Source organism: Triturus cristatus, chromosome 6 (genome assembly GCF_964204655.1).
Source record: "Triturus cristatus chromosome 6, aTriCri1.1, whole genome shotgun sequence".
NCBI lineage: Eukaryota > Metazoa > Chordata > Amphibia > Caudata > Salamandridae > Triturus > Triturus cristatus.
In genome coordinates, this window is record NC_140589.1 from 222879172 (window position 1) to 222889509 (window position 10338).

The window sequence follows — 10338 nt, forward strand, 5'->3', positions numbered from 1 at the left end:
AGTCTAATCAGAAGGAAATAACCGAGAAGTGTATAAGTTTGGAGCAGAAGTTGGACGATATTAGTAATCGGACAAAGGTGCTGGAGACTGAGGTCGTTACCCTATCTCAAATTACCCAAGATCATTCTAAAGCTATAGAAGATTTAAAGGCTCAGAATAAACTACTACAAACAGATATTGAGCGATTAGAGTTACATGCCAGAAGAAATAACCTTAAATTTCTGAAGGTACCTGAGGGGGCGGAAAATGGCGATGTTAAAACTCTGATTTGCAAGCTCCTAAGAGATGGAATACTAAGAGATAAACCCGAGATTGACCTCGAAAAAGAAATCCAGAGGGCGCACAGAGATCCTTATAGGCAGCATCCTAATAGGAAAGCCCCAAGAAAAATTTTGGTCAACTTCCAAACATATGCAGTAAAGGAGCTAATATTGAGCCGAGCATTAACTGATAAATCCCTACAGATAGAGTCCACTAAGTACCTTATCCGCTCTGATGTGGGCCGGGCAACGGCGCAGAGGCAGTGGGAGTTAGGTTCTAGGATGCCAGATCTGAGAAGTATGGGAGCTCAAGTACAAATGAAGTTCCCCGCAGCCCTACGGGTTGTTTGGTGTAACAAAACACATAATTTTACATCCCCACAAGAAGTAGACACATTTCTGTCCGATATCAGAAAAACCCCACACTCATAAAAAATATATAAAAGGGAAAAAAAAGAGAAGTAATTGCTTTTTCTTCTCCGATAAAGACGGGGGGAAAAAAAAAAAAAAGTGGGTGTAGTATAAAAATAACAAAGAACGAATGGGATAGAGTGAGGTGGGGAAGGGGTGTAAGGGAGGAGAAAAAGGGGGGAAATAATAAAGAGTAAAGAGTAAAGGAAACGGCGCATCACGTTACTGTAATTTTATTATCCATGGAGGTTCTACCCCGGGTGGGATCCAGCAACTCCCAAAAGGCGACAAGATCGCCAAAGAGCTCAAGGGGGCTGTTCCTCAAGGGGGGAGGGGGGTGGTAGGGGGGAAGGGTAAGGGGAGTAGGGGGAGTAAAAAAGAAAAATTTCCTCATATAATTATGGATACGAAAGCATGGAATGAAATAGGGGCTAGAACAGACTTAGAAGGGAAAATGACTCACTATAGGAGGAGCTTAGGAAAAAAAAAATTCTTAGATGAATAGTAGGCCCAATAGAATTAAAATTATTAGCTGGAATGTCAATGGATTGAGAGACAACAGGAAAATGGCTAGAATCTGTGAATTTTTAAACAAAACAGAGGCGCATATTTGTTTATTGGAAGAGACCCACCTGGAGGCACATGAGTGTGAGGCAGCGTTCAGAAAGCATAGGTGGATTCAAGAACTCCGCTGTTCGAAACAGATAGGAAACACAAGGGGGGTGGCAATTATAATTCGATCTAATAAGGGGATTAGAGTTGAAAAGTTTGAGACGGACCATTCAGGGAGATGGTTGGTTGTATCTCTTATAGTTGAAAGCTCTCCATTAGTTTGTGCAGTATACTACGGGCCCAATCAGGACACACCCGGAGCTCTGACATGTCTAAAAACTAGTCTCTCCGCCCTGACAATACCAGTTGTGCTGGGAGGAGACTTCAACCTGGTCTTGAATGAGAACCTAGACCGCACGTCTAGGGCTAAATATATTCCTCCCCACAAGTCGTTAGTAGAGCTGAAAAATATAATTAAAGACTTCAACTTAATAGATATTTGGAGGGTAAAAAACTGTAACAGGAAGGACTTTTCTTTCTATAGCCGAAAATACAGGCACCACTCAAGGATCGATTATTTCCTCTTGGACCAAGTCCTGTATCCTGATGTGGAATCCGTAGCATATGTCCCAGCCATACTCTCTGATCACTCTATGGTGGAACTGACCATAAACTTAAAGAAAGAAAACCAACAGAGAAGGTGGACATTAGATAGATCTATACTATCACAAGAGGAGGTTATAGGTAACTTAAAGTCGGACATAGAGTAATATTTTAGGTTCAACTCCGGAACAGCAACCGATCAGACCTTATGGGAAGCTTTTAAAGCGTATATAAGAGGGATCATAAGTGCATGGACGTTCAGAAGAAATAAGGCTAGAAGGCGGGTTGAAAGGGAGAGCCTGGTTAAGATTAAACAAAAGGAGGAGCAGCTTTAGCAGGCCTCTGCAGATCATCAAAATAACATACCTTTTATTCAAAATGAACTCGACGATCTGCGGGCAGAATATCAGGCAAGTTTAGATAAAATACTAAAAGATAGGTGGGACTCAAGTAAGCTCCAGAACTTCTCCTATGGGGAGAAATGTGGCCGTCTTCTTGCCTGGAAAGTCAGAACGGATAGAGTCCGAAATCAGATTGGGTGTACTCTGATTCAAGACACAGGAGTCATCACATATGATGACGTCCATATTCGAGAGGAGGCCAGATCATTCATGCAAACTTTATATAAAGAGGATGCATGTCCTACAACTGGGAGAATAGAAGATTGGCTAAATCAGGTAGAGATCCCACGGTTAACAGAAACAGACTGCGTCTTCTTGGCTTCGAGTATCAGGAAAGAGGAAGTCTCCGTCCAGATATAAAAAAAAAAAAAATGACCAGGGGTAGGGCAGCAGGTCCGGACGGGCTCCCAATTGAATTGTATCAGATAGAGTCTGAGGAAGTTGTCATTGCCTTGACAACTTTGTTTAATAAAATATACTTATCAGGCGACACTATCCCGGATACTTGGTCTGAAGCGACAGTCACCCTGATCCTGAAGCCTAATAAAGATCCCCTGAAAATTGAGTCCTATAGACCAATCTCATTGTTAAACACCGACTATAAAATCTTCGCAGGGGTCCTGGCAGCAAGGCTGGCCAAAGTCATTAAAACAATTGTGCATCGGGATCAGAGAGGTTTTATCCCTGACAGACAATCTTCTAAACTTCAGATTCTTCAGAACACGGCCGCGAGACTGGTTCTGGACCTCCCCCCACGCACTCCTTCTGCTCCCATTTTAAACACCCTACATTGGCTATCAATCCGCCAAAGAGGGCGTTTTAAAATCCTCTGTCTTACGCACAAAGTAATGCAAGGCACAGGCCCATTATATCTGGCGAAAAAACTTCAAAGATATGTCCCAGGACGCTTGTTGCGGTCTAGTTCTAGACCTCTTCTTGTCCAACCCCGTGTCCGGACTGCCCGTAATGGAGGTCGCTCTTTTTCATACCTGGCCCCTATGCTATGGAATAGACTTCCATTGGATTTACTTTCCATAACTGACCATCTACTCTTTCGTAGGAAGCTGAAAACCTGGCTTTTTCTCAAAAAGCTTAGGCACTTGAACATCATGCCACCGCCTGGTCTCTCTGTCTTGGTTGCTAGCGCCCTGCGACCTTTGGTGATTTGTGCGCTATACAAAAATCTTTGACATTGACATTGACAATTGAATGAGCTAACCTTCCAAGCTATTGCAGCAGTAGATGTTGCAGTGGCTAAGAAGTTCCCGCTGACCCTTACAGCCATCGATGCCGCTAAGGCTTTTGATCAAGTAAATTGGTCCTATTTATGGTCGGCTCTTTCTAGGTTCGGACTTCCCTCTAATTTTGTTTCAGCTGTTCGATCCTTATATAAGAGCCCCAGAGCAAAAGTTTTGGTAAACGGAGTGCTCTCAGACTGGTTCACAATCTCTCGAGGGACAAGACAGGGGTGTCCCTTATCACCTCTGCTATTTAACCTTTATATTGAACCTTTTGTCTGTAAGCTCAGGGTCGATCCCGTGATCCATCCTTTCAGAATCGCAGACCTAGAACTAAAATTTGCCCTATACGCCGATGATCTTCTTATGTTTACATCTAATCCAGCTGAGGCTATCCCAAGACTGTTTGAGCAAGCAGAATAGTTTGGTGAAATCTCGGGGTATAGGGTAAATAAAGAAAAAACTGAGACTATGCACTGGAACCAGGTACGAGGGGCAGCTGGAGCAAAGACACATATGAGGTATTTGGGTATAACTTTGGCCCAAAATATTTCAGAAATAGCCAAAATTAATCTGACGAGAGTATATAAGGATGTTTGTGGTTTACTGCAGCGATGGTCCGGCCTCTCCTTGAGTATTTTTGGCAGAGTAAACCTAATTAAAATGATTATTCTGCCGAAGATTACCTTCTTGTTTGGCTCCATTCCATTGACATTCCCAGCATTAGACATTGCCAAAATACAGGGGAAAATAGGCTCCTTCATCTGGAATGCTAAGATTTCGAGGATCTCCTGGAAAAAACTAAGGAGAAGCCTTGGTATGGGAGGGCTGACCCTACCGGACCTATTTGCCTACTGTCACCCTACTGTCACTCCTTCCATTTTAAGAACTTCAAAATGTTAGCCGGAAAGACGGATGCCTCCTCTCTGGGTCTATTGTTTCAAGCTCTATTATATGGTATACCTCAGGGGCAAGAGCACTTTCTATTTAAATATGGCGATCCACGGTTCTTTAAGAGAGTCAGGCTAAAAATTCTAGATACTGCTCTTAGGAACTGGCTGTACGTTAGAAAGATTTTAAAAATTCCATACTATGCTCCTCAGGCCCCGATATGGGATTCCCCGGGCACACCAGACTGCCTGAATGATCAATTATCTCGTCCTCTTAAAGTGGCAGGCTTGTTTTTCTGGCAGGATTTACAGAAAGGCTCGCAGCTCTTGAGTTGGGAGTCCTTATCTTGCCTGACAGGGGGAACGCTATCAAGATATAAATATTATCAGTTGTCAGGATGGTGGGCAACTAAATCCTGGGAATTCGAATCATTGAACCCTAAATTGGATTATGTATCTAGGAGTGGTAGATGGAAGCAGGAGTTATCTTTTTGGTATTGGGCCATCCTAGAGACGGAAGCAATAACAGAATACGAACTGTATAAACTTTGGGGCAATGTTATAGACTCAGACTCTAATCTCATGGAATTATGGGGAGATTATTTTACCATGCTACATGCGGTGGTCAAATTAGCTGCACTTAAAAGAAACCATTTATATACTGCATATAGAGCTTATATATCCCCAAAGAGGCTAACAAAGATAACAGGCTTATGCCATTATTGCCCAAGATGTAAAATGCCTGCAGCCGACGATTGCCATATGTTCATAGATTGCCCTGAGATAGTAAGCTACTGGGTCACGGTGCAAGACTTTTTAGTTGAGGTACTACATAAACATATTGAAGTCACCCCAGAAATGATTATGCTTGGACTGCACACAGATTACCATCTTAATGATCCGACATCTAAATTTATTTTCTATGTGATTATCCTAGCAAGACGAGAGATATGTAGAGCCTGGAAAAGCATAAGTGCTCCAACTTTTACAGAATGCCTGAAACATATAATATACACCAGTGAATCTGATATGGCTTGTGATGAAAATAGCTACGGACAAATCTGGGCATCACTTGTTGCATGGCGGAATAGATAAAGAACATTCCAATGATTTCACCTGGGCACTGTTGGTTTGATCCCTCCAAAACTGCGCTTGGTTATCTGGTAGCGTGAAAAGGAGTGGACACTAAAAACAGTGGTTGCTTGTAGGTCTGAACCTCTCTCTCTCTCTCCACACTGGTCTATAATACCCGGGCTTGGTTACGCTGATTGGTGGAGAGAGGTGGTGGCCTCCCATCAGGAATGCCCATTCTGGTATATGAGGAATAAAAAAAAAAAAAGTTGCTATAGCATGGGAAAGAGTTCATTTTAGGCACCACACACGGCACAAGACTACATCGCGTAAAGTGACCTTGGGTACTGCTATTTCAAGGCATGGTCAGAGACTTGTTTTACAATCAATGGGCCCGATTCACGAAGGTAAACTTAGACCAAAAGTGTAAGGGGCATATTCACAAGCCCCTATCGCCATGGGAACGTCACTTTTTTTTACGTTCCCGTGTTGATAGGGCCAGAGCCCTATTCTCAAGGCAGCGTTAACTCACTTAACGTGGATTAAAGCCATGATAAGTGGCTTAACGCTGCCTTGAGAATAGGGCCCCTTTCAGGCTAAACTTAGCGTGAAAGGGGGCGTGAAGTGGGTGTACCGCAACACCCATTGACTTTGACGCTACCGCCTGTTATCAAGGGCGGCGATAATAGGTGGTGGCGCCAAACTTAAGACCTAGAAAAATCAGGTCTTAAGGTGGCTAAACGAGGAGAAAAGCTTTATTTCTCCTCGTTTTTGCTTTTTCAATGTGTGCTGCATGTAGCAGCACACATGGAAAAAGCAAACTGGCATTTTTGGTTTGTTAATGTACAGGAAGGAACACCTTCCTATGCATTAACAAACCTCCCTGCCCGCAGACACCCTTGCCCTCTGGTGCAAGGGTGCTTGTTTTGGCATTAAGTTGTGAGACTTAGCGCCGTTGATGGGGGAAACGCCAGGCTGCACCACATTCTTGTTAATATGGTGCAGCCTGGCGTTTCCGAAGTGGCAGTGAGAGGCGTTAAGCCAAGGAGGCTAACGCCTCTCACCGCCACTTCTTTGTGAATATGCCCCTAAGTTTCAACCTCAAGTCTAGGTTTCGACCTAAAGTCTAACTTTACTAGTAGTAAAGTTAGATATGTGGTCTAAGTTTAGATGGAAATTCTAACTTAGACCAAAAGTCTAACTTTACTACTAGTAAAGTTAGACTTTAGGTCTAAACTTACGCTTCTGGTCTAACTTTAGACTTTTGGTCTAAGTTTACCTTTGTGAATCGGACCCATTGTTTTTCTCTTTGTTTCAAAAACAGATAGAGACGTATCTTTGGCAGTGGTAATTGTTTTGCGCGGGGTGATAATGGGATGTGCTGCTTTGGTTGAAAATGTAGTTTGTAAATTGAGCTGAAGAACAGGATAATGACAGGACTCAGTAAGACAATTGACAGCCCTGTTGCACGTACAATAATAAACTACCAGCAAAATAGCAACATAGACACAACATTGCAAAGCAACAATAATACTATAACAAATAAGAAGACAAAATAATAGCACACTGCGACTGAATACCGTGTGTTGTTGTGTTGTGCTGCTGTATCATTGTGTTCTGCTGCTGTTGTATGTTTTTGTGTTGTATGTTGTCGTTTGTTGTTTTGCAATGTTTATAGTAGTGTTTTGCTGCGCTAGAGCAATGTGGCGGTCAGTTGTTTTATTGTTGCTGCAGTTTATCTGAGGCCAGTCTGCTCAGGCATACAGACGCCCTTGTCACACTGTTCCACTGCCACAAACCGACTTTCATGATGTAGTGGTAAAATGTGTTCATACCAAAAGCTCCACTATTTAACAGCTCTAATGCAAAAGTGTTCCTTGAACCCACAGGTTATCATTAAAAGAAGCTTAAAAGCTCACTTTAGAACCCTGGATTTTGAACTGCTGCATCAGAAATCAACATATACAACCAGATCCTAGAAGCATCCGTGGGGTCTGCTTATGACATACAACTCACTGCGATGTCTTCATAGTGGATGCCACTTGTACATCATTGGTTTAAAGGCATACAGATAATTTACCCGTAATTCTCTGTGCGCCGATGCCCACGTGGCGCTGGTGTTGTGATTTCAGTAATTAACAACGCACTTTTGTGCACTGTATCGCGCAGTTCTACTTCTATAGCGCCATATCCCTGTACGAGGCTCCGAAGCGCTATTCTGTGGACGGAGCACACAAATAATCTCACCCCACACCTAATGTTAGACACCGACTTGGTGCTGTGAGGACCAGAAAAGGGTTCTATTCTAAACTGCAGCACCGCGGGTGCTCAGCGCCTAATACAACGTGTGAGCATCGTGGTCTGGAGGGAGCGCTCTCACGAGGAAGCAAACCGCACCTTAAAGTATCACAGCAGCAGAAGCTTTGAACCATAGCTTTGATCCCACACGTTTAAAATTACGAACACTTTTGTCAGAAATGGCTTTGAAGCTTCAGAAATATGACATTTGAAAGTGACGTCTATCCTTTGGAAAGTACCAATTCTTGTTTCTAATTTACACGAGTAAGAAATGTTTCATTTGGATTTTGTTTCCCAATGAAAAGTAGCTCCATCATACACCTTTGCCAAGGTGTTTACTTACCTGCAGACACTTCCTGGCACTCTTTTACAGCGGGACCTCGCAACTCTATTGGGTGGAAGGTTCTCGGACTCCGCTATACCTGGTGGCGCCCCGGCCCATTCTTCCTCGTAAAAGTGTCTGCAGAGGAGAACAATAAACAGGACCTCCTCGCGCTCCTCGCTCGCGCGCTGGGATCCACCTGCTTGGGAAGGTTCCAGAGCCGAAGATGCTGACACGCCCCGGACGACAACAATCGGCCGGGAAGGGGATAGCTGGGATCGCGTGTCCTAATCCCACAGATAGTTACAAGGGCGGCCTCACAAAAGCAAAAAATGAAATCAGTGGGCGGCATCACACATTGACAGCCGCTCTCCGATAGGTTCAGAGCATGTCTGCTTTTAAATCGTGATGGTATATTCGTTGTGTTTAGAAATGAAATCTAATTATTCACTGCCCTTTGTATAGAAGATTGAAAAACACGTATTCATCACTTCGCTTACATCAAAGAGCGGATTTAGACCTTGTCTTTGTTTATGCCCTTCATGGCAGGGGTCTCCAGAGGCCAAAAGAATGCAGTGGGAAGGCGGTCGATTTATTGGGGCTCCCTACCTGAGAAGGCGGAGGATGAATTGTAAAGTGCACGCATGACACTTAAACCGATGGTCAGGTAAAATAAGCCCATGTAAGAAACAGATATTGCTTAATCAAGCAAACAAGGCTGATTGATTGGCATGGTCCCCATGTGAATGGCCAATCAATTCCCTGTGAATGGCCAATCAATTCCCTATGATGGTAACTGTATGTGCATACAATGTTTTGCAGCTTCCATCAAGTGCAAACACAGATGTGCTGAAACACAACAGCCCCCTTGTCTTAACGAATAAACTAATCCATGTAAAGTACATATTTTTGGAAATTACCATTATTTGTGTGGTATTTCCTCTCAGTTTTATGCCTTGACTGTTTTTGTTGGCATTAGGACTCTGTGCGCTTTACCCCTGCTGAACAGGGGTAAGGTGCTTGTGCTCCCCCTTTAAACATGAGGGCATTGGTATACACTTGATTGGCACTTTTAGCTTACCTCTAACTCCCAAGTAAATGGTACCAAATGCCACCAGTGGGCTGTAGCTGCCATTGTGCCATCTACTGCAGTAACACAGCAAACCTGACCTCAGGCATACCATTGAAGCTTGCAGCAGTTTAAAACTGGCAATTCGACCTGTCAAAATAAATCCCTTTGAAAGCTCTAAACCTTTCTTTTGAATAATAATAAGTCACCCATAAGATAACTCTTATTGCTAATAAGTAAGCCTGGGCAAAGCACTACGCTGCGCTCGCGTAGTTTGCGATGTTCGCGCTACTTCGCACTACGCGAATTGCACGTAGCACAGTGCGAACACGCGTAGCGTAGTGTTGCGTAGTGCTGCGGTCATGTTTTTGCTTGCTCACGGTCCTCAACGTCAAGTTGGCGACCGCGAGCAAGCAAAATCACATCCCGGCGAGACTTTTTCCTTGTTCGCGATCAGCAACATCAAGTTGCCGATCGCGAGCATGGAAAATAAACCTCCCGGCGAGATTCCCAACGCGAGGAGGTCAGGTTTCTCATTGCGAGTGGTCGCGTATACTCGCGGCCGCTCGCGATGAGAAACTACCAGTTCGCGTTGAGAAAACTGCCGCTCGAGTAAAAATCTACTCGAGCAGCAGAAAACTACAGCTCACACTGTGCAAGATGCCATTTTCAATGATTGCACAGTGCCGGTTGCTTGTCCGCACTGTGCAATCATTGAAAACGACATCTGGCACAGTGCGAACAAGGTACTACGCAGTTCGCGAAGTGCTACGCGTAGCTCGCGTAGTGCGAACTGCACTTTGCGTAGCTTTGCGAAGTGCTACTTCGCGAACTACGCCCAGGGTTACTAATAAGAGAGGGCACAAGGTATTTAAAAGTAGAAGGTGTAAAAGTTTAAAGTTATTTTACAGTGTTCTAACTATAGTAATACTTGCTGCTCCCACAGGAAAACACTGGAACACATTATTATACCCTATAATGATAAATTTGGATTGGTAGCAGCTAGAAAATATCTAATTTGATAGTTAAATGAAATCCAATTTATTGTTAAAGTTGGATTTTGTCTATTGAACAAAAAGCACAGTGAGAAATTGGGTTGCTGGTTGACTGAGGTGTGAGCCCTGGTCAAGCACAGCCACAATTCCTTGCAGGGTGAACCACAAAAAGGCACTAAATTAACCTGCACTTAACCCTGGTTAGCTTGGTACAAAAAGCAGCCAGGC

General features: G+C 43.7%; 1 protein-coding gene across 1 annotated transcript in view; it reads right to left on the reverse strand.

Annotated features, from left to right (window-relative positions):
• LOC146816683 (adhesion G protein-coupled receptor F1-like) overlaps positions 1 to 8213 on the reverse strand; it is a 512362-nt gene extending 504149 nt beyond the window's left edge. The window contains exon 1 of the mRNA XM_085610576.1: positions 8068 to 8213. The gene's annotated coding sequence lies outside the window, so the exon portion shown is untranslated. The remainder of the gene's footprint in view (positions 1 to 8067) is intronic.
• Positions 8214 to 10338: the final 2125 nt, after the last annotated feature.